At 41.3% G+C, this 23444-nt stretch overlaps 1 long non-coding RNA gene across 3 annotated transcripts in view; it reads right to left on the bottom strand.

The window, feature by feature from the left end:
• The window catches only part of LOC115278261, a 59515-nt gene extending 39669 nt beyond the window's left edge, over positions 1–19846 (bottom strand). Inside the window, exons 1-2 of one of the 3 annotated variants that reach the window (XR_003902784.1) lie at positions 4313–4376; positions 2069–2334 (exon numbers count right to left, since the gene is read on the bottom strand). This is a non-coding gene — a long non-coding RNA (uncharacterized LOC115278261). Of the gene's footprint in view, positions 1–2068; positions 2335–4312; positions 4377–19597 lie in introns of those variants that run through there. The other 2 variants (XR_003902786.1, XR_003902785.1) reach the window with 2 other exon arrangements.
• Between the last annotated feature and the right edge of the window lie 3598 nt (positions 19847–23444).

Raw genomic sequence — 23444 nt, 5'->3', positions numbered from 1 at the left:
AATTCCAATAAAAACTCCCAGAAGAATTTTTTTTAGGAATTCTACAAATTTATTTTAAAATGCTTGTAGCATAATAAAAGCATACAAATAGCCAGGTCAATTTTGAAACAGAGGATCAAAGATAAAAGGAGTATGCTCTACTATAAAAAGCTTTGATTAAAAAATACTAAAAGAAAATTGGTCAATAGAACATACAAGTTCTCAGGGGGAGGGGGAAAATAACATATTGTTTAGAAAGTAATATAGGGAAAACTCTTGCACTCTATAGTGAAAATGGTATTTAATTTCTACATATTTCATATTCAAAGTGGATGTCAAATGGAAAAAAATCTAAAGAAGAAAGGTAAAATTATAAAGCTCATAGATGAAAATGTTCAGAACATGCTTAAAACTTAGGGATAGGAAAGGACCTCATAAAATAGATGCCCAAAGCATAAAACACCTAGATCTCTATGAAACAAAGAGAATTGTAGACAAAAATAAATGAATAGGTGACAGTCTGGGAGAAGATATTTGTAATCTCTAAAACTGAGATAGTATTAATATTTAGGATTAGCCATGAACTCCAGGAAAATAATAAGAAAGGGACAGGAAACGGTAAAACAAAATGAACAAAGAAGATCATAATGTGGTTCACAAAAGGAAAAACCAAAGTCATGTTGTTGCAGGTCAGGTTTCTTAGAAAGCAGACTAAATGATGAAAATTATAATGGAAAAAGTTTATTGGGGAGTGCTCTCAGGATCAATGCCTGTGGAGGAAAAGAAGGAAGGATTTTGTAGAGGGAGAAATGGGTCTGTAATGCAATCTCAACAAATAACTCAGCCCATCTATTTTAGTCTTCTTTGCCTGCCATAATAAATTACCACAGACTGGGTGGCTTAAACAACAGACATTTATTTTCTCATAGTTCTACAAGTCTTAGATAAAGGTCAGGCAAGATCAGTTTCTAGTGAGAGCCCTCTTTTAGGCTTGCAGACAGCTACCTTCTTTCTGTCTTTACAGGGCCTTTGCTCTGAATTCTGTGTGGAAAAAGAGATTTCTCTCTTCCTCTGCCCATAAGGCAGTCCTAGAAGATTAGGACTCACCCTTATGACTTCATTTCACCTTAATTTCCCCCTAAAATCCCTATCTTTAAATACAGTCTCTGGTGATTCGGCTTGAACATATGAATTCAGTCCACAGTGCCACCTGATGAGAGCTCCAAAGCTGGAATAGTGTGGCAGATTCTATTTTCCAAAAATGCCTGCCTTCTCCTTTGCCACATGTTCTCACAAGGTGACCATGGCAGTCCTCCCACAGAAAAGAGGGGGCCACACCCTCTCTCCTTGAAATCTGGTGAGCTTTTCTGACTATATCAGCCAACAGAGAGTAATAAAAGTGTCTACATGACTTCCTAGGCTAGACCATAAAAGAAAGTGTAGCTTCCATACTGTTTGTTTGAATACTCATTCTTTTTTTTTATTTCTTTTTAATGTTTATTTATTTTTGAGTGAGAGAGAGCAGGGGAGGGGCAGAGAGAGAGAGAGAGAGAGAGAGACAAAGAAGATGAAGCAGGCTCCAGGCTTTGAGCTGTCAGCACAGCGCCTGACACAGCACTCAAACCCACAAACTGTGAGATCATGACCTAAGCCAAAGTTGAACGCTTAACCGACTGAGCCACCCACGTACCCTTGAATACTCATTCTTGAAGTATTTGGCTGCCACATAAGCCATCTGACTAGGCTGAGACCACCATGTTAAGAGAAAGCCCAAACTAGTCCATATGAAGAAAGCAAACAGTGATGCCCTAAAATTATGCAAAGAGAAGGAGAGAGAGAGAGAAAAAGAAATGGTCAACCAACCTCCTGATGTCTTGGCCCTCTGTTTTTTAGCTTTAACCACTATCTGATGGAAATCATGTGAGAGACCCTAAGCCATAGCTTTCCTTCTGATCCCCTCCCAAATTCCTGACCACAGAAACTCTGCAGCAGTGAGTCGATATGCACTGACAGGTAACTATAATCAATGGCCCTTCAGAATTGTCTTGACCTGGGGCAAAAGGACTAGACTTTATATTCCTACACTTACCACTCATGGAATGAGGACTGTTCTGGAAGCCAGTGACGTTGGGCAAGGTAACTTTCTTCAGCCAAGGGCAATTACCCAAAAAAGTGCTGATAACTGAAGGCTACTGACCAGCAGAACACCCAGGGGGGGTGGGGGGCATAAGTCTTTCAGTCTTGAAGCAGGATCCAGATGGCATATCACAACATCTGCTATGGTCCATCCCTGTACCAATTAGATCCACTTTTTTTTATAAGCTCTGCATGCAACTCCAGCATTCCAGTGGGCTTCTTTTCCGGCAAGAAACATAACAAAGGAAGACTGGTGGGATGACAAGCTGCAACTTGTCCTCAGGCCCCAAATGATTCTCATTTTCCCTCTTCTTTACTCTCAATTCTAGATTCCATTCACTCTTGGTTAGAGCCTCTCCTAACCTAGGTGACTTACCTGAGGGGGTGAACCAGCCCTTCGTTACTGAGGGGACTAAACTCCTGCTCAAGTCTTTCTGTTACATCAAAACTGGGCAAAGCAGTCAAGACATACCCAAATGCAACTTCTGGACCCTAAACACGTTCTTCCTCTCTGGATTCTGTAATAGAAGGCCTGCTTCCTGCTGTGTCAGAATCCATTGGTCTGATGTGAGTCTATGTGGGATCCATGTTGGTGGATCAAACACTGAGTAAATGCTCATAGAGGTGCTGGCAGGGATTAGAAGAGAAAAAGATCTGCCTATTCTAGTGAAAATGAATTGATGTCCTTTTTAGGGTGGAGAGACTCAAGATACTCAATTTGCCGTTGAGTCACGCCTTAAGAGATAGTGCCAAATTCGGGGGTCTCAGTATTAGTGTATGTTGCTGGCAGCTCAAATTTTCAACAGTGACAGTAGCTAGAACAGCCTTAGTGAGTAAGAGCCCATATTATTGAACCCATACATAGCTTTCATTCATGTTTCATACATGTGTCCATTGTGCCATCACTGGGATAGCCAATGACAGAGTCTAGTTCATATCACCTGGCCAAATTGTTATGTCAATTTGATTGTTTAGTGCTTCCTCTATGGTAGATGCTCTCTGGTGTCTTCTATGGTAGATGCTCTCTGGTGGGCATTAGCATTGTGAGATTTTCACACTTCATGCTCAATCCCATATGTCAGGTCACATGCCTCTGCCCAGATTGTGTTCCCAGTCCTCCAGTCCTCTTTTAGGTCAGGGTCCTGATAAAGTATCCAAGTCATATGTTACTGTATATTAAGTCCACACATACTCAAATCTTGGGCTATTTTTCTTCCTAGATAAAGAAGATCTACCAGATGCATCACCCAAAAGTAAGCCCATTAGGAAGACTTCCCCTCACAACTATTTAAAAAAATTATTTTTAACATTTATTCATTTTTGAGAGACAGAGCGTGAGTGGGGGAGAGACAGAGAGAGAGGGAGACACAGAATCTGAAGCAGGCTCCTGGGTCTGAGCTGTCAGCACAGCTCCCAATGCAAGGCTTGAACTTTTGAACAATGAGATCATGACCTGAGCCAAAGTTGGATGCTTAATCGACTGAGCCCCCCAGGCGCCCCTCACAACTACATTTTAACACCACCCATTATTGGGCTGTATTGGAGCTTCTGTTCTTATAATCTGTGGCTACTTAACCCAAATGTAGTAGCTCAAAATAAGTTTTTCCTCTCACGTAACTAAAATTTGGGCAGAAGTTGGTGGGAACAAGTGAGACAGCTGAAATCTAGGGAACAGAATCATGAGAAGTCTTTTTACTCACATCTGCCAGTTGGTGCTGGCTGTTGGCTGGGACCTCAGATGCTGAAGCAGCTGCAAAACCTACACACGGCCCTTTAATAAGGATATTTAGCTTTTACAAAGCATAGTATCTAGGTTCAAGAGCAAGCATCTCAAGAAGAAAGATCCAGGAGGGAAACATAGCATCTATTATGATCTAGCCTTAGAAATCACTCAGCACCACATCCACCTTATTCTATAGGTTAGAAGTGAGGTACTAAGGCCCGCCCGCATTCAAAATGAAGAGAATTGGAATCTATCTTTTGATAGGACCAAAACTTAGGGTCAAAAAAGTCAGAGTTTTCAGACATAATTTTAAACCACTACTGCTTACAAATATTCTAAACCAGTCCATCTGTGAACCAAGCTCCGTTTTTTCTTCCTTTGTCAGCGGCCCATGAGAGCCCTCTCATTTGCCCACACACCAGTATAACAGCGTGGATGACATGACAGTCTGGAACACCTGTTTGTGCAACTTACTTTGCCTTCTGATCCGACTTGGGCTGGATCCCAGATGTATCATTTCCATCTTACAATGGACAGCTGCTGGGCTTGTCCAACTTTATGACTTAGTGGGTCTGACAAAACCTATCTCATAAGGGGAAGTTCTGGCCACACGGTCACTCGATTATGCATGGTCAGGTGCTCCATCTCTACCAGGGCCCGGGAGCTGGCTGGGAGCTAATTTTTAAATAGCATGTAATTATTCACTATAGATGGCATGCCATTGCTCCAGAACTCTGGAGCTTATCATTAAATCCACAGAGCATCTTATCCCATCTCAGACACCTCTAAAATTGTAGGATAAGCTGAATTGTATATCCTAATTGGCAGGACTGCTAGCCTAGCTTGGTAGGTCAGCTACAGAGCTTTTTTTCTGTTCTGGGGCTCATACAAAGCCAACAGTCTTTCACATGGAAGACACGGCTATCAAACCCAATGAGAGACCATTGTTATTTTTTGCTTTGTGATGGGAAGTATGAGATACAATAATTGTTGTTTGGGATGGAAAGTCCTGGTATATTCCAGACTACTAAATTTCTTTTTTTTTTTAAGACTTTTAAAACTTAAGTTTAAAACTTAAGTTTATTTATTTATTTTGAGAGAGAGAGAGAACAAGCCCATGAGCCAGGGAGGGGCAGAGAAAGAGGGAGAGAGAGAATCCCACACAGGTTCTGCACTGACAGCACAGAGACTAACACAGGGCTCAAAAACACAAACTGTGAGTTCATGATCTGAGCTGAAATCAAGAGTCAGACACTTAACCAATGGAGCCACCCTGTCACCCCCCAGACCACTGTATTTCTAAAATTTCACTAAGATGATTAGTCCCTGAATCCTGAAAGTATTCATCTCATACTCATTAAGCACATGTCTTCATATGGCTTCCAATATACTTATTATTTCTTGCTACATCTAGTCAAGTTAGCATAATGTCATTGATGTAATACAAAAGTGTGCCTGCAGGATGTCCAGACAGAGCCGGTCTCTTCAGACTATATTATGACAAAGGGATGGCTTTTACCATTTGTCTTTATAAACTAAACATGAATACTGCTTACTGTTTCAAATGAATGCAAACTGTTTTTGATTCTCCTTTCTGATGGGGTTGAAAAAGAATACCCTACCAAACCAAAAGCTGCATCCTACATTCCTCAGGTCAATAGTAACCTCCTTTAGAAAAGACACCACATGCAAGGGTGACTGGGTGGCTCAGTCGGTTAAGCATCCAACCGGTTCAGGTCGTGATCTCACAGTTCATGAGTTCAACTCCTGCATCAGGCTCTGTGCTGACAGCTGGGAGCCCAAAGCCTCTCTCCTATTCTGCGTCTTCTCTCTCTCTCTCTCTGCACCTCCCCCACTTGCACTCTGTCTCTCTCTCGCCTTCAAAATAAATAAACATTAAAAAAAAAAGATACCACATGTGGCCATATAGATGAGATGGGGCTACAATTGGTGGCACTTGCACTAGTCTATTGTCATCCTTCAGGATCCATCTTGTCTTTGTAAGTGCCGGACTTGTGAATTAATGGGAATGTGAAAGGGACCGCCTCTGAATTATAGAGATCCTTTAGAGAGAGACAAAGTTCTGCCACCCTCTGACCACCAGGGTTGCATTTTTTTCTTTCTTATTTTAGTAAGATGGTAACAGTTATGGAATATGGCTTTCCCACTATGACAGCTCTTACCACACAGAAAAAGGAACCCACACTACGTTCTGCCAGCCCCCTGGCTGCCACTCTGATCTGCCACTTTATTACCACATCATGTCTGATTTGCTTCTGATGGTTAAATGCAACCAGGACAGTGTCTCTGACCCAGGTGTCTCATGCCTCTATTATTTTGAGATTCGATCATCCGTATTACTCTCAGTAAACCCAGGTCTAGTTATCTGTTTTCCCAATTAAATAGAGAGAGTGATCTCAACCAAGCTATTTCAGGGTCCCATTCTTTCCCAATTTGTACCTTCATCTTGGCATAGTAAACCCGTCTAGATTGAGGATTAAAACATCTCTGGGGTTTCCCCTACTTTTATGTTTGAGTCCTGGGTCTAGACATTGGCTTTTTCTCCTTTCCAGCAACCAAAAAAGCCTTCTTTTTCAAACCACACCTTTAATTATTGATTTACCAATCTCCACCATTCATTAGCTTTTCCTAAAGCACCAGTTTCCCGGAGCAATAGTCATCTAATTTCATTGTTTGGATGATTATCATTTCCCTATACTTTTAAAATGTTGGCTGCATTGCACCCACTAGCACATTCCTTTTCATTGGTACACCATTTTAGGTGATGAGTGATGGGAGTTTTAACAGTTTCACAGCTACACTTTGCAGGATTGGTCTAGCCCGGATCCACGACCACCAGTGTGGGGTTCTCACCGCCAACAGACCAGGGGATCATCCAGCCCTAGAATGCTTTCATAGTGTGTGCTTTCTCAAAGCACCCCACTTTGGGCATGACTGTTGCAGACTGTGTTCCCAAAAAAGCAGATTCTGAAATGGAGATTAGCATGAAGAATGTTATTAGAAGAATGTTTATTAGAGAATGTTCTCAGTATCAACACACGTGAAGGAAAGAAAGGAGGCAGGATTGGACAGAGGGAAGAAAAAGGGTGGCAATGCAGTCTCAGCAAAAGCTTCACCTGATCCCACAGAGAACACTGTAGGTAGGCTGGTCCTTCTGAGTTGTTAGGATGAGAGGGATAAGCCTATAGTCCCAAATATACCAGTTATTGGACATAGAGTGCTTCTGGAAAGGGCACATGAACTTGGACAAGGCAGCTCTCCTCTTCCAAGGGTAGTTTCTGGAGAGAGCTGACGGTTGACAGCTATCAGCCAAAAGCATTCCCAACTGGAGGAATTAAGTCCATTCCTGAAGGAGGATCTGGGCAACACTTCACAGTATCCACTACACAAGTATAGAAAAAGATAGACAGGTTCACCAATAATCATGTGCATACAAATTTAAATAATTAGCTATCTCTCACAGCCATCAGATTGTCATAGATGTGGGGAAACAGGAACCTTTCTATATTACTGATAGGTATATAAATGAGTACAGATACTCTGCAAACAATCTGTTATTATTTAACAAAATTAAGTACACATACACATCATGACTCGGCAGTCCCATAAAACCTCTAACCCAGGTCTATAACGTTACATGAACAAGAAAACTCATCATAGTGCTGTTTGTGGTTATGGAGACTAGGAGTAAACTAGGTCAACATCACTAGAAAAATAAGCAAAACATGGTGGTTGTAACACATTACAGTGTGACAGCACAGAGGGGCAGGGGAATGAGAACCGGGTAAAGAAGTAAAGGTCCACCTAAAGTCCCAAATGAGGCCATTAATGTAAATAGATTAAACAATTTGGTGCAGCTTTTCTCTTATGTAAGTTTTCAATTCAAAATCTAATAGAAATAAAGTTGGTTAGAAGAGGACTCCTAGAAAAATTCTCTCCAGCTGGAAAGATACTTCACAAGCCTTTACGCTTAGAATGATACAGCTTCTTACCTCCAGAGACACTTGCAGATGCCTCCAGTTCCTCGAGTATAGTATGTACTCTATAAATGTTGAGTGAATAAATACTGAACAAATTTATAAATTTATCAATAGAATGAATAAGCAGACATTTGGATGAATAAATAAATGAAGACAAGGGGCTGGCAAGAAGTGAGAGATTTAACTACATTTGGGGGGGAGGGGGAGGGGCGGGGAACTAACCAATCAATCCTGGAGCTGAAAGCGGTTAAAAAGGACCTAAAAGAGATAAATTAAGAATCTAGGGGCGCCTGCATGGCTCAGTCGGTTAAGCTTCCAGCTTCGGCTCAGGTCATGATCTCATGGTTTGTGGGTTTGAGCCCCACATCGGGCTCTGTTCTTACAGCTAGCTAGAGCCTGGAACCTGCTTTGGATTCTGTGCCTCCTTCTCTCTCTGACCCTCCCCTGCTCCCACTGTCTCTCTATGTCTCTCAAAAATAAATAAAAACATTAAAAAAAACATTAAAAAAGAAGAATCTAAAGAGGAAAAGTTCTATGTGGTCATCTCAGCTTCTCCGTTCATAAGCTGGCCAGAGACTGGATCTAAGACATCAATCAAAGCTGATTACAAAAGGTTATTAGTTGCCTGTTCAACAGACTCTATTAGATTCCTTCTTTCTCTTTAATAACTTTCTAGAAGGAGAAAAGGAATGGGAGCACCCCCACTCTTCTCACCACCCACCCCAACAAGGAAAAGAGGAAGGTCCTTTGCTCCCCCATGACATGCTTTCTCATGACAACACAAGGCTCCACTAGATTCTTTTCTGGTCTGTGCATCCTCTTGAGTTCACTCACACCAAATCCTTCCCTTCCACACTTATGCCAACACACATCACTTACAGTGCCGTCTGCTCCATTAAGTAGCCCCACCCTTGGTAGTGCCCAAATATTGCCAGCTGGAAAGAACATATATTTTTAAATTTTTTTAATGTTTTTCTTTATTTTTGAGAGACAGAGAAAGCGTGAGCAGGGGAGGATCAGAGAGAGAAGGAGACACAGAATCTGAAGCAGGCTCCAGGCTCTAAGCTAGCTGTCAGCACAGGGCCCAACGCGGGGCTTGAACCCATGAACTGTGAGATCATGTCCTGAGCTGAAGCCAGACGCTTAACCAGCTGACCCACCGAGGCGCCTCTGGAAAGAACATATTAAAATCAGCCAGTCAGCCTGACAAGAAATCAGCAGGAACTGAAAATAGACATTTCTGTTCCGTTGTCAAGGACAAAGCCCAACAGGATTCTCCTGAAAATTCCCAAGGGCTGCCCAGGGGAGTTTCCTTTTCCCTCTTCTGACCTGATCTCTCTGCCCCTCCTAAGATCTGGCTGGTCTCAGAAAAGTAGTGGAAGTTTTTTACATTTGGTTTAACTCTTTCTTTAAATCTATGTTTGTGTTTACTTCATATTTCATATGCTACATTATCACTGTGGTAGAGGTATATAACTTACACACAAAAATAAATATACATATACTAGCAAAGCATGCTCAAATAATTTTACTGATGGGGCAAGATTCTAAAGACCTGAGGCTATGTCCTTCATCTCCAAGGTTTGAACAGAGTCTTGTTCTAATCCTCCCCTAGTTGGCCAGAGACCACTGGACTTACTCCTGCCAGCTCCATTCTTCATCTTTTTCATTGTTTGTCTTTTCTTGGTTCCAGGCCAAATTCCTAAAAAGTCCTTCCTTCATTTGGCACATGACTATTATTAAATCTTTTATCTCTTTCCTGGACTGAAAGGCCTTTGGTTTTCAATATTCTTTCTGTGCCTTCAAAAGGATCTGCCAGGTACCTTTGGAGCTTGGCATGCGATCTCCAGCTGTGGCTTGGCAGACAAGGGAGGCAAGGCTTTTGGGAAGCACAGATGTGCCCTTACTTTCCTGTGCTCCTACTAGCTCCCTCCCTAATTTCCCCATCCATTTTATTGGCCCTCTCATTGTTCCCAGCATGCTTCAAGAAAAAATACCATAACCACTTCTTGAGGGGAATGTCCCTTCCTCTACTCTGGAAGCTCTCTCCTTTCTAGATTGTATAGATGTAAACATCTGCATTATGAAGTATCATAGACCAGACAGCAACTTGTCTTCCACTATGTGGCATAAAGAGAATCTGAATAGAATATTGATGCTCATGTACAGTAAAGAAGATTTTATTTCTAATAATTGAAGGAGAAAAGGGAAAGAAAATCTAAATAGCCTAGAGATTAATAAAAATCAGAACCAAGTATTGTAGACTGAATCAAAGAACTAAAAAATAAGTGCTGGTATGAGCAAGAAACTTGAGAATCTGAACATGGTGCCTGACTCATAATAGGTGTTCAATAAATATTGATTATTCCTGATTGAACATTATTCATTCAAAGCAGAAAAAGTAGTCTTTTCCTTCATACATTGCTTATGACTGTGTTTTCATTTAAAAAAAAAGATCCATAAATGTGTTTTCTCTGATTTTCTTATAATTAGCCATGGAACCCAAACAAAATCAGATTTGTGTGAACTGAACTCACCTTCCCACCTGAGCAATGAGAGCTGAATTTTGGAAAGACATAGAAGCACTGCGTCTGTGGCTTAGAAAGCTATTTCATTTATTGTCCAAACTGAGACACTCTTGAGAGTTATATGAGATACCATTAGTAAGTACAATGAGATACCAGACATGAAGGGATTGTCCTTGACAAAGCAGACATCATATGGTCATACTATGACCTACCAAAACGAAGACAACATTGATTTGAATCCAAACATATACAGCAATTGATCTCTCATTACATTATTCATTGTCACTCAGCCAGTTATATGACGCAGTACTTATGGGTTAGTTAAGACCAAATGGAAAGGAAAACTCTAAATTTGAACAAATTAAATCTATCATCATGTTCTTGTTGACCTGTAATCATAATTGGGTTCTAATAAATTTCTTTTTCTCTGAGTCGGTCACATATTTCACTACCTGATTCTATTACTAAATTTTACAATTATTATTGGTTCTTATTTTAATCTATGAGCTACTTTAGAAATGAATCTCCATTCACTACTTTTCAACTGAATTTCTCCTGTTTTCTGACACCAAATTCCTGCCTCTGCCCCACACTGGTTTCTCTCCCTCCATTCTGGCTCCCATTATAGACTATTTATCTTACATCTGTTCCTTCTCTTCTCACATTTTATATGCTCCGTGGAAAGTCTGATTGGCTCTCCCAGCCAGCTAGTTATAGAGGACTCTTAAATCTTCACCTCCTGTCCAGATCTCACCTTCTTTCTGAGCTCCAAACTGATGTAACTGACTGCTACTGGACTTCTCTACTTAATGTCTCCCAAGAACCCCCCAAGAATTAAATAAAGTTCAAGATATATTCAACATCTCAATAATGCTCCAATCCAGTCCTCTTTTGGAGTGCCCTGTCTCCAAAAATGGTACCACCATGAAGCCAAAACCCTTGTTCCTTCCTTGACCCCATATTCATTTACTCTCTATGTCCATTGGGTTACCAAGTCCTGTCAATTCTACCTCTTAAATGTCTTTCTCTCAGTCTTCACCATGACCAATCTTGACTAACCTAGCATCATCTCCCAGGTCTTTAACCAGTTATTCCCCCTCCAGACTTGCCTCCTCTAGGCGCTTTTTATATTGCAGCAAAAGTAATTCCTAACCAACCGTGAAAATCTGTTTGATTTGCTTTTCTGCTTCAAACTGCTCTCTGGCTCTTAAATGTGGTTGGAACAACATGACTTCAATGTCCCCCCACCATCTGGCCCTGCCCACCTCTCCACACTGCTGTCCTTCCTCTACCCTTTAGTGCTCTATGCTGTCATTTCCCAAAATGCAGGCTCCTGCTTGCTTCTGACACATCCTAAGGCCACTGCTGGGACATTTCCCGCTTCGTCTAACTTATTCCTACTCATCCTACTGCTACTGACTCAAATACTATTTCCTCAAGGAGCCAGTCTCTGATCCCACAACCGTATTATATTTTTTCCTATGTATTGCTATCACACACTTTCTTTGTATTAGGTTGACACACATGAAATTGCCTTGTTGTAAGTCAGCAACAGTCGAATAAAAGAAAATTCATATAGTTGAAGCTAATTCTTGTGTCTGCTAAACTGTAAATTCCCTGAGGGTAGGAATCTGGGCTATTTCCATACACTGTCTCATGCAGTTCCTAGCACACGGTAAATAGTCAGTGGATGTTTGTTGAGTGAAGAAAGGAATGCACAAGCAAATCATTAACTACATTTTCTAGAACTGGGTCATTATTTTAATCCATCTAATTTGAAGCTACAACAATTTTATTTTTAGCAGTGATAGTTGTTTTCTATTGCACGAGTGTTTGCCCGCTCTACTTAGTTAGATTAAACACTGAAAAAATATATTCTGAGTTTTTAGCAGAGCACTATAATGTAAACTGATAAGTAGCACCTTGGTCTACAGAGCACAAACCTGAAGTAATTTTGTACAGGTCACCACTCTTGATGAGCATAACAGAAATCAAAGAATCCAGGGGAAACTATACCCAAAAACTATATATTCTAAAATTATTTAGCCCCTATAAGAAGTCTTATAGTGGCACCTTTGAAAAGGTGACTCCTGAAGTTTTCATTTGAAAAGGACTTTAAGAATGGGATACTTCCAAGAAGTCTCATTCAAAAGGCCTATCACTTTGAATATTGCATAGCCTCTCAAAAGATGAATTGGGGCATGCTAGCACTTTGCTAATTCCCATTAGCTACGGCAATCCTTAGCGAATTACCACATTAATGAGGAAGTCATTGCCTATACAGTGTCTGCAAACAGAGGAGTGTATCTTTGCTTCAGTTCTTCTGACAAGTGTAGTTCTGCCTTAATTATTTATGATCATACACCACAGCATAGAAGCGCTCACGAATATTTTGTATGAGTAATGAAGTTTTAGTAATAAGAGCCTTCACTCCATCTTGCTGCTGTTACAGCTTACAGAGGAGCAGGGTGAGAATTTAAGGTTTTTGTGGATTAGTGAACTGGGAATTAGCAGGATTCCCTAGAATAGAGTTCTAAATAATACAATGAAAATAAATATCTACAAGTACAATTCTTATTTTTGCAAGCTCTCTAACAGCCCTCAGAAGACCCTAGATGAACCACATGGAAATGATAAGAAATGAAGCAGCTAATGATAACAATAATTACGATAATAATACTGCTTATATAACTCTTTATGGATATGTCTACACAAACATGTAGGATGGATGTTGAGATATTTTCTCAACAATTCAGAGCAAATAGCTTACAGGTGTGGGCAGTGAGGGCTGGGAAGAAGAGTGTCCATTTGGTCAGAATCCTCCAGACCACACTGGCCAAACTTGCTGAATGATTTCTCAGATTTCTCTTGAAAACTCCCAACTAATATTTTTTAATCTCAGTTCTGCACATAATTTACTTCTGATGATGGTCAAGTCTTTTAATTTCTCTGAGAATAAATTTATGTTCAGCAGAGGGAGATCCACCTTAGACTGTTTGTGATATCTTTTCTAACCATGACATTTTGGTTCTACAACATTCGTGGCCATAGAGCCACTGTCACCTATTCTTTCACTAAGAATTTATTGAGCAGCTACTGACATATTAGGTCCCATAATAAGGACCAAGGTGAAGGTCATCCATAAAGTGGTTTAAAGACAATATTAAGCCCCTTTTCATCCTCAATCTCTACTCCTACGTGGCATACACAACTACTCCTGTTTGAACATTTGTTTCAATCGAGACCATGAGGAAATGTGAAGGGCTTGATAAGATATTTTCAGAAGCACCAGCTCTAAGGTGAGCTCCCCCTTTCCTCCTTAGTCTTCACACAGAACATTATCCACTTTGGCCCATCGCGGGAGTATTTCTCTGGGTTTCTCATCTAGCACCACGCCTGAGGCAGCTTCCTGGACTCACGCAGCTAAATAAAGACCATCTGAGAGCAAAGGGACTCCTGTTACTCAACAAGTAGAAGAGAAAAGAAACTGCCAGCCAAAGCTAAGGGCATTCCAGAATGAAAGGCGAGCCAAAGACCACACAGGGCAAAAAGATGGCATACAATGGCTACATTAAAAATTTTCCAGGCGCTAATAAGAGTAGCCCTCCCCAAAGGAACAAATAACAATTCATTGTAGGCAATAAAATGAGTGGAAAATATGGAGTAGGAAAAGACATTGTAAATTATTGGATCTGCCAGATTGAATTTTTCAGTTATACCATAGGTTTAGCCAATGAAACTACAAAAAAAGGAGAGAAAAAAGCTGACCTGAGGAAAAAGTCACTGCCTTAAGGATACGTGTTTAGTCCTCACACGACTCCTGATCATAACCTTTTGATAAATGATTGCATATTAAAAGAAGATTCTATGGGTTCCTGGGTGGCTCAGGCTGTTAAGCATCCAACTTCAGCTCAAGTCACGATCTCACGATTCATGAGTTCGAGCCCCGCCTCAGGCTCTGTGCTGACAGCTCAGAACCTGGAGCCTGCTTCGGATTCTGTCTCTCTTCCTCTCTGCCTCTCCTCACCCTCCTCTCAAAAAATAAATAAACGTCAAAAAAAAAAAGAAATTTGATTCTTCATAAAAACAAAAATAAAAGCAAACCTAAAATTAGCTTTAAAAAAAAAGAAGGTTTTATAGCTTTATTTTCTTTTGTTAGAAAATTATATGTGAGAGTCCCTGCTCTTGTGTATAAGGGGTTCTAGGCCTTAAGTCAACACTTCAATCTTTGGTCTGTCTCATAACACCAATTATTCTCATTAATATTAACAAACTTTAAAAATGGCTATATTCAACCCTTCAACAAATATATATAGAATGCCTATCATAAGTCAGGTCCCATCTTTAAGTGTGGAGTAAACAGCAGAGACATAATATAATATGATCCCTGACCTAACGGAGCTCAAGTCTATGAGGGAGATAGACAATAAACCAACACAAAAAATAAAAAAGCAATTTTTTTAAAACTCTGGGGTTTTTGAGAAAGTGTAATGGGGCTGAGGGTCGGGAGCATCTAATTAAGGGAAAGACTCCCCTGGGGAAGTGACAGTTGATCTGAGACCTAAGGGATAAGGAGTTAGTAGGGAACACATAATTAGGGCACATGCTAAATACCAACCATGCTGTCACCGAAATGGGTTTGGCATATGGAGAGAAATACCTGCGTGTGCAAATGGAGATTTCCATTTTCAAAATGCTACTCTGTTTATAAGAATGCAATAAATACTTGGTGATTTTGAGGCAAAAATATACTGATGAGGTGGGAATAACTTTGATCAAACCTGAAGAGTATGGTGTCTTGTCAAGATAAAAAAAAATCCATCTCTGATTAATAAAATACCTGCTTTCATCTGGACATCTGTCTCATTTTCATGTTCAGTTTTAAAATTGTATCTCAAGATCTCCAAGCACCTTTCCCTATAGCCTTCTCTAATAGCCTATTCCACCTCTGAACTATTCCCAGTGCCAATAATATTTCTTCATAGCATGTTTCTTAAGACCTTTCTTTTTGTATGTGTTTTCAGTAAAGCGATGTATATTCATATTTATGCACTAAAGTGGAATCACCACACTCTGCATAAAAGTCTTCAGTATAATTTTAAGGACTGTTAGCAAATTCTTTCTCCCTTCTCTAGGACATATTCTATTAGAGATCTCCATGATGTAAAAAGTCATTCTGTAGTATTTGTCCAGTTTCTGTTCCAGTATTTATTACTACAAATTAAGTATTTTATATCTATATGACACACCTACACATATGGCATAGGACCAAAAAATAAGACAATGGGATTGTTCATAAACAACAAATTCACATTTGACCTGTAAAATGGGCACAAACCAAATGCCATCCACAAAATATCCCTATGGCAACGCCATCTACCAAGCACTATCAGGTATCATTGTTGCCCTGTTCATAAACTTGAGCACTTCCCAAGGTTGTTCCCTCTGTGCCTGCTTCTTTTTTCCCTTCTCTGGCCTGGTGCCACCTTTGCATTATCAAGGTTACACGTTTATGGTACCAGCCTAGACCTTCTGGTAATCTCTTTTTCTTATAAATTACCACCACATGCTCTCAACATTAACATTTTCCTCCTAGGTTTATTCATTATGCCTTCAGTTTCCCTCATTTAAAACCAGATTCTTTATCTGAAAAACAGCAAATAGAGCAGAGGTGTTCCTTAACTCCAATCTTGCTTTGATATAATTACATAATTGTACCCATACGGCATGTGTGATTTTTCTGCATTTATGTGCCTATTCAATTTCTGTCTTTTTCTCTATTACTATATCCATGCAACCTGCTTATAAAAGCTGTCAAAACAACACAACATATAAACTCAGAACAGGTTCAATGAACTGTTTCAGCTGCTTTTTCTTCTCATTTCCTTCCACTAGCTTCAGGAATCCTTGGGCTTCGACAGTGGGAATTGCAAAACCCTCAGGGCAAGTCCCTTTGTGACTCATTCTGCATCTTATTTAGTGCTGGTATCCAGAGGCTATAAGTAATTCCAAACAGGCCTTCGCCTCAGCTCAGGTGACTCCAAACATCATTCAAGTTTGTCGATATTCTCCCCAACTTCACCGGAGTAAGGGATCTGTCATCGAGGACGCACATGGCAGGGGGAGCAATTCAGCTGCACCAAGTTTCAGCCTCAAGCACTGGCATGGCGCATGACTTAATGAGACCAAACTTGAGGCTTAGTGAACGACTCTGTTCTCACTCAGAATGAAAGAAAAGGCTTTGAGTGCATAGGGTGGATTCAAGTTAGATGCAAAGATAAATCCTCTGAGAACATGGTAAACACTGGAATATGTTACCAAAGGAAGTTGAAGAATATGTTTTCCCTGGTGGATATTTGTTTATTTTTTTAAGTACATTTTCTCCATCTGACTTGCAGACAGATGGTCCTGCGAACCCAGGGAAAACAGACTCAGTGACCTTTGATGCGCACCTGACTCCCTCCCATCTCTCCTTAAATGTCACGTCCGCCGAGAGGCTTTTCCCTCTCTCCAATGCCACAATTCCCTTTTTGCCCATCTCCCTTCACCCTGTTCCATTCCTCTCCATCTCCTATGACAAATTGTAATTGTACACTTGTACCTGTTTCTGTTTTGTTTTGTTTGGCGAGCCAGTTGCTAAACATTTGCCAGCACACCACTGCTCCTAATTGTTCTTCCCGCGTCCCCTCACCTTCTGCAACAGCAGCCACATTGATCCTTTAGAAACTTGAACCAGGTCAAGCCATTCCTCTGCTCAAAAACCTCCAGCAGCTTTCCATCTCACTCAGTTGAAAAACAAAATTCTGACCACAGCTTAGAAGTTCTCGTGTGATCTTCCAGCCCTCCACTCTCCTGTGTTTTTCTGATCCAGGCTTCTTTCTGGGTTGTTCACACTTCCTTCCACCACTCAGCAGCCCTGCCGTTCCTCAAAAATACCAAGCGTGCTTCTGCCTCGGGGTCATTGCATTTGCTTCTCTCTGCCGACACAACTTTCCCCCAGATGGAAGCTTGGTTCCCATCCTCACTTCATTCACTAAGTAGTCTCCTTCCAAACACGTCACCAGATCTGAGTGATCTTCTCTGACTACTCAATGCAAAATAGCACCCCCACCTCCAAGCCACTCTCCACTCCCCGTTCCTGGCTTCCTTTTTTTCTATGGCAGGTTGTCACTGGTCTACATACTGTGTGTTGACTAGCATTTGGGCCTTTGCTTCTCATATACACTCCTCGCTTCTCCTCCGTCTGCAAGCCGCCTGTGCTTGGTTCTCGCTGCCAGCTGACAGCTAACAAGGGTGGCCCATTGGAGGCACTTCCTGAAGACTGTAGGGTAGAAGGAAGAGAGAGGCCAGGATATTTCTCCCTCTGTCACTCTCTGCTTTCAGGTAGCATTGACAACAGTGACTCCCTGGTGACTTCAACTCCCACCCAGGTCACTTCTCCCTCAGTGGTCCCAGCTGCCCATAAGCGTCTTTATTCCTGGGCGCTGGGAACCCTACTTCTTACTATCCCCCAGTCCTGGAGACCATGCTCAGCTCCTTCTAAGGTTTTTCAATGCTTCCAAATATTTGAAACTCGGTTTTCATATTAAATTTCCTGTTTTAAAACACCTGGAGGAAGTTGTCACTCTAATCAGACCTTCCAGTACGCCCACCTGTCTTCATGAAGCTTAAGAAGGGCGGTGGCCAGTCAGTCCTCTCCACCCGGACACTTGTTCTCATCTTTTATTTGGCTTTTGCACCAGGTCCTCCTTAAATGTCGTTTCCATAGATCTTTCCTTCCTGTCTGTTTTAATTAGATCTCCTATCTTTGTCCTCTTATTTTAATAATCTTACTTTTATTACTTATTACTCTTATTCAATACTCAGTATGGGCCAGTGTCTGGCCCACGCTAGATGATATATAGGGTTTTTTTTTTTTTCATTAAGTTAACAAATGAATTTAGACTGCATCCCTCAGAGTTACCTTCATAATATTTTGGACCTAGCAAGTGCTCAATAATTGTTTGTGCAGTTGATTAGAATTTATGGCTCTCTCTAAAACATTCACCTGTATGAGCAGTATACTAAGATTTTCCATAAATCATGGAAGATGTATCTTTCACAGTATTTTCCATAAATCCTTTTTTGCATGTTACCTTCAAGAGCCTTGATTCCAGTACACAATATGAAGACAAATGAAGCAAGTATATTCATATGATTTAAGCATACTCACTTTCCTAGTGTGGCAAAAATGAAGAGAAGTCTCAAAATGGAACTATGGGCAGGGTGCCTAGAGAGCTCAGTTGGTTAGGCGTCCAGCTCTTGATCTTAGTTCAAGTCATGATCTCACATTTTGTGGGATCAAGCCCCCTTTGCGGGCTCTGTGCTGTCAGTGTGGAGCCTGCTTGAGATTCTTTCTCTCTCTCTTTCTCTCTCTCTCTCTCTCTCCCTCCCTCCCTCCCTCCCCTTCTCTCTCTGAAAATAAACAGAACTATGGGCACATGAGGATCTTTACAATAAGGTTCTTCTTCTCAGGTTTTGTTTTTGTTTTGTCTTTTTTGCATGTTTTTTGTTTTGGGGTTTGTTTTTTTTTTTGTAGTAATTTCATTGTTTTTTCCCCTCTAATCTAAAGTGAGCTAAACTATCCAAGGGTAAGAGCAAATTTGTGCTTGACATTTTCCTTTTTGTCTTAAACAGTTACTGTGTTTGGGTGGCCTTATGGATTTTCCACACAGGTTTAAATTGGCCTTTGCAATGCTCTGTTCTCCGTTCTTGTTTCTAAAGTAAAGAGAAAGCCTCAAACGAACACAGGGAAGTCTATCATGCATCACTTTTTTTAACTTTCCAATTTCTATTTGCTCCTTTATTCTCCATACTTCTCTGTCCCCTCTTTTGTTTAAAATCTCATTTAGCATTCTCTGGAGGGGAGAACATGAGATTACAATCTAACGATTGTAATGAGAACGGGTTAAGTTGGTGCCGTTTCCCATTTTCATTACAATCTTGGTGGCAAGAATAATGTAACAGAATTTTTAATGCCTCATATATTACATGAACATTTTCCCGTGAGCTCCTGCTCCTTTTCTGCGGACAGCACTGTTGCTATGTGCTGTAAGACTTTGATCTTTTTATATTCTGTATTATAATCAATTGGCCATTTCACCCCTTCCCTATAGATTACAGTCAAACAAGTGAAAAATATTTTGATCTATAGCACACCACTACACCTCATGGCTATAAAATCCTCTCACCTGTAGACCAGTACCTGCAAAATCCATGTAGCCAGTGATTCAAATTAAGTAGAAGGCACCAGTCAGGTACCCTTCTCTGAAAGGCACTCTGGGAATCAGGATTTTGTAATTTAGAGCATAAACAGAGTTCGTTAATTTGAATACCAAGAGCTCTTAGGGAGTTACACTGTGAAACTCAAGTGTTCACCCTTGAAACAAAAAGCATCAGAGATCCTTGTTCCTCCAAGTGCAGTTCCCAGACCAGCAGCACTAGCACCACCCAAGGGCATATGAAAAATGCAGGACTTCAGGCATCGGCACAGTCTAGATCCAGGGGTCCCCGGGGCCACAGAGTCCTCCACCTGGCTTCCACAGAATCTCTCTGTGATGTCACTTCCACCTAAACATTTTCTGGCCCTTTGCCATCACCAGCCTTCTTAGGTTCCATTTTCTCTGACACCATTTGACAAAACTAATTCTCAAATGGCCTTTGTAGCAGAAACATCTGGGTCCAAACCTTAGCTCTGTTGAAAGTTATCTGTCTTCTCTGTGCCTTGATTTCTTAGTTTACAAATTGGGAATAAAAATATTTACTAAATTTGGGGCGTCTGGGTGGCTCAGTCGGTTAAGCGTCCGACTTCGGCTCAGGTCATGATCTCACAGTCCGTGGGTTCGAGCCCCACGTAGGGTGACAGCTCAGAGCCTGGAGCCTGTTTCAGATTCTGTGTCTCCCTCTCTCTCTGCCCCTCTCCCACTTGTGTTCTGTCTCTCTCTGTCTCAAAAATTAATAAACTATAATATATATATGTAATAAGTAGAGGTCAACCCTGCTCTATCCAGAGTTTCTCTCCACCATATTGGTCTGTGATTCCCTAGGGCCTTTATCTTTGTCTTCGTATTTGACACTTCATTGCAGAAAGGGAAGAGTCTATATGAGACACACCTTAGCAATGGGCCCCACCTAGCTAGAAGAGGGTGGGAAAGGTGGTCCTTCACTGGATGCCTTGCTGACTGTGCAAACAGCCTGGGCATTTTGGTTGGGAGGGTGGCAGTCTCTGCCACCCTCACCTAGCAGGGCTATTCTGGGAGCTCAGGAATCATGGAGACAAATTGCCCAGCACACTGCTTAGTACCATACACATTCAGTTCTCAATAATGATAGCTCATGTGCTTATCATCTTACTATTCACCCTCCTGGCAACACAAACACAATCTGATAAGGCTGGTCCAAATGTCAACTCATGGAATGAAGAGTGAATGAATTTCAACTCACTCTCCTAAATGGAGCCACAGATGCCTCAGATTAAACCACAGTGGCTTCAAGTCGGGTTTGTGTGACTTTGGCACCAACTTGGCCACGTCTTGATCTCCAGAGAGCTTCATAAGCACCTCCCTCATCTCTTCCACTTTGGTCCTCTGTATCTGTATGCCTCAAGCTGAAGGAAAGCTGGAGACAGAGATTTGAGGGCCCATAGTTGATCAAAAGTGAGCTCTCAGGAGATAGTTCAGGAGGGAGTCTGACCCTACAGAAAGCTCTAGAGCAAGAATTGCACTACAAAATCAGTCCCATCATGAGTCTTTTGTAGCACATAGCAGTCACTCTAGGGCTGGAGGTTGCACAGGGACAAGGGAGAGAAGTAATATTTTTTACACAATTCTGTCAAAAGGAAGGCAGCTCAGTGGTTGGCAGACCACTGTGCAGCAGGAGGTGGAGGGCTGCACCCGGCCGGGTAACAGGGATGCAGATGGGGCCTACTCGCAGTCATTTTCTGCGGATATTTGCTTCTCACTGCCACCATATTAGAGAAATAAAAAATACTGGGGCAAATCAGACTATGAAAACCGTTAGCAAGGTGGGCAGATCAGGAAAGATTTTGGTCTCATGTCCACAGACTAAACCTCTAACTCCAGCCAGCACTTGGCCACAGGGAACCATAAGAAACATGAGTCACACAACGTAATGTTTCACTAGGACTGGAAAAATGATTCGTACCACATCAAGAAACAAAATGTTTTCTGGAAATAGTCATCCGAGCTACAGGTTACTTAACCTGTTAATGCAGTACCATTCTGTAGATGAAAGCTAGGTACTTGAAACTAATTGCATTTCCCCAAACAACAATATGGGTTTGATCCAAATAACCATTTTTAACAGGTCATCGGATGAATCCATCAGAGTCTCTGGCTCATCAATAGAAAAATAAACAAACAAAAAAAATTGAGTCTAATCAGGGATTCCTTGAGAAAAATGCAAGGCACCCTTATTCATTGGATACTGTCCAGCTTCTTTGACAGCATGTCTCCTATCGGAACCTACTTCTCCCTAAGGGACCATTCTCCCAGGGCTTATCAAATCACACCAAGGTCACAGCCTCCAACTGAGTTTCCTCTGCCACTGAATCTGAGACAGAACCAATCCTAGGAGATAGCTTTGCCTCAGTTTAGTCTGGCTTGGGCGTTGGTCCCCGTTCCTGGATTCTGTCACGGTATTGTGTATAAACCCCGTGTGTGTCCCAGTTCTGTTAACAACATCCATGCTTTGTCCCCTGCCTGACTTTGTTTTAGCTCCCAGCCTGATGCTCCAGGTCTGGGTCCCTGTGTCCCCCAGTCCATTCAGAGTTTTGTGTGATCACCGGTCCTAAGACTTCCTACTGCTCAGTGACAGATTCCCTGAGCCACCTGCTGCCTGCATCTGCACCTACTGTCTGTTGCCAGACAGTTCTCCTCCCCACAGAGGGGAAAGGACAGATGGAATGTTCTTAACAGAGTAGTGTAAAGACAAAACACCAGATAATCTGCTATAGAAAATGAGGGTTAAACTCCTTTATTAGGACAGAGGAGTTGCTAAAGAAGGGAGCCAAGGAAACAGAGAGGTCACCTTTATCAGTCAGGGTGGCTGTTGTCAGTGGGCTTGGCAGAGCCTGGTGGCCAAGAACTTGTATTCTGGAGTCAGAGCTCATGGGCATCCCAGCTCACCACTCACTAACCTGTAAGAGAGGATAAATATTTTATGCCTCAGCCTCAGTGTTGCCATCTGTGAAATAGAAACATTACCTCCTTCAGAGCATTACTCTTGTCCTTGCTTGGATGAAAAGAGATATTATAGGGAAAGTCTCTTGCAGTGGTTTCTTAAGCACAAGACTGATATACAGTAAATACTCAATGAATATTAGTATGTAATTCTAGATGAAAAGATACATGTAAGGTAGTGTGTGCCTGGGAGAAGGAATATATTACATATTTAGAATAAAAACCTAGGCTAGAAGAGCCATTTTGTCAAAGATCCATGAGTTCAGAAAATGAAAAAGCAATGGGAATCAGCAAGGTGAAAACCAGAGCAGAAATGTGAGTCCAGAGCAGAAAGAAGACTGGAATCACAGCCCGAGGGGTGGAGGTTTTAGGAAATGTTGATGAGAAGGTGATGGTGGAAAACTGGTATTGAATCAGGTCACAGAGAGAAGTGGTGGAACTCCGGCCACACCTTAGGGAATACATGCACCATACAGTGCCCCAAGGAAACAGAGAAAACTATTAAGAGAGGAAGTAAAGGCAAAGAGAAGAATCTGGCACATTTTATTGGAAGGACAGCGAATGGAGCAAGGTATAACAAGGTACTCAGAGCAATTCGGAGAGGGAGAACAGTAGGAAAGTCCATAGAGGGAAAGGTAAAGAAGCAGTCAGCTGTGACAGAGAAGAGGCAATGAAGAAACATAATAATATATAATGCTAGTTCAAAACAACAGCTGGGAATAGGGAATTGACAGTGAAGCAATAAATACCAGCAATGAGGGAGCTAAATACCATTAAAATGCACAATAGTTAATAACAATGAAGCTGAAGTCAGGAAACAATTAATAAATTAATAAAC

This window comes from Suricata suricatta, chromosome 14, assembly GCF_006229205.1.
Source record: "Suricata suricatta isolate VVHF042 chromosome 14, meerkat_22Aug2017_6uvM2_HiC, whole genome shotgun sequence".
Lineage (NCBI taxonomy): Eukaryota > Metazoa > Chordata > Mammalia > Carnivora > Herpestidae > Suricata > Suricata suricatta.
Note: the sequence above shows the minus strand (reverse complement) of the source record. Positions and strands in the feature narration are given on the sequence as shown.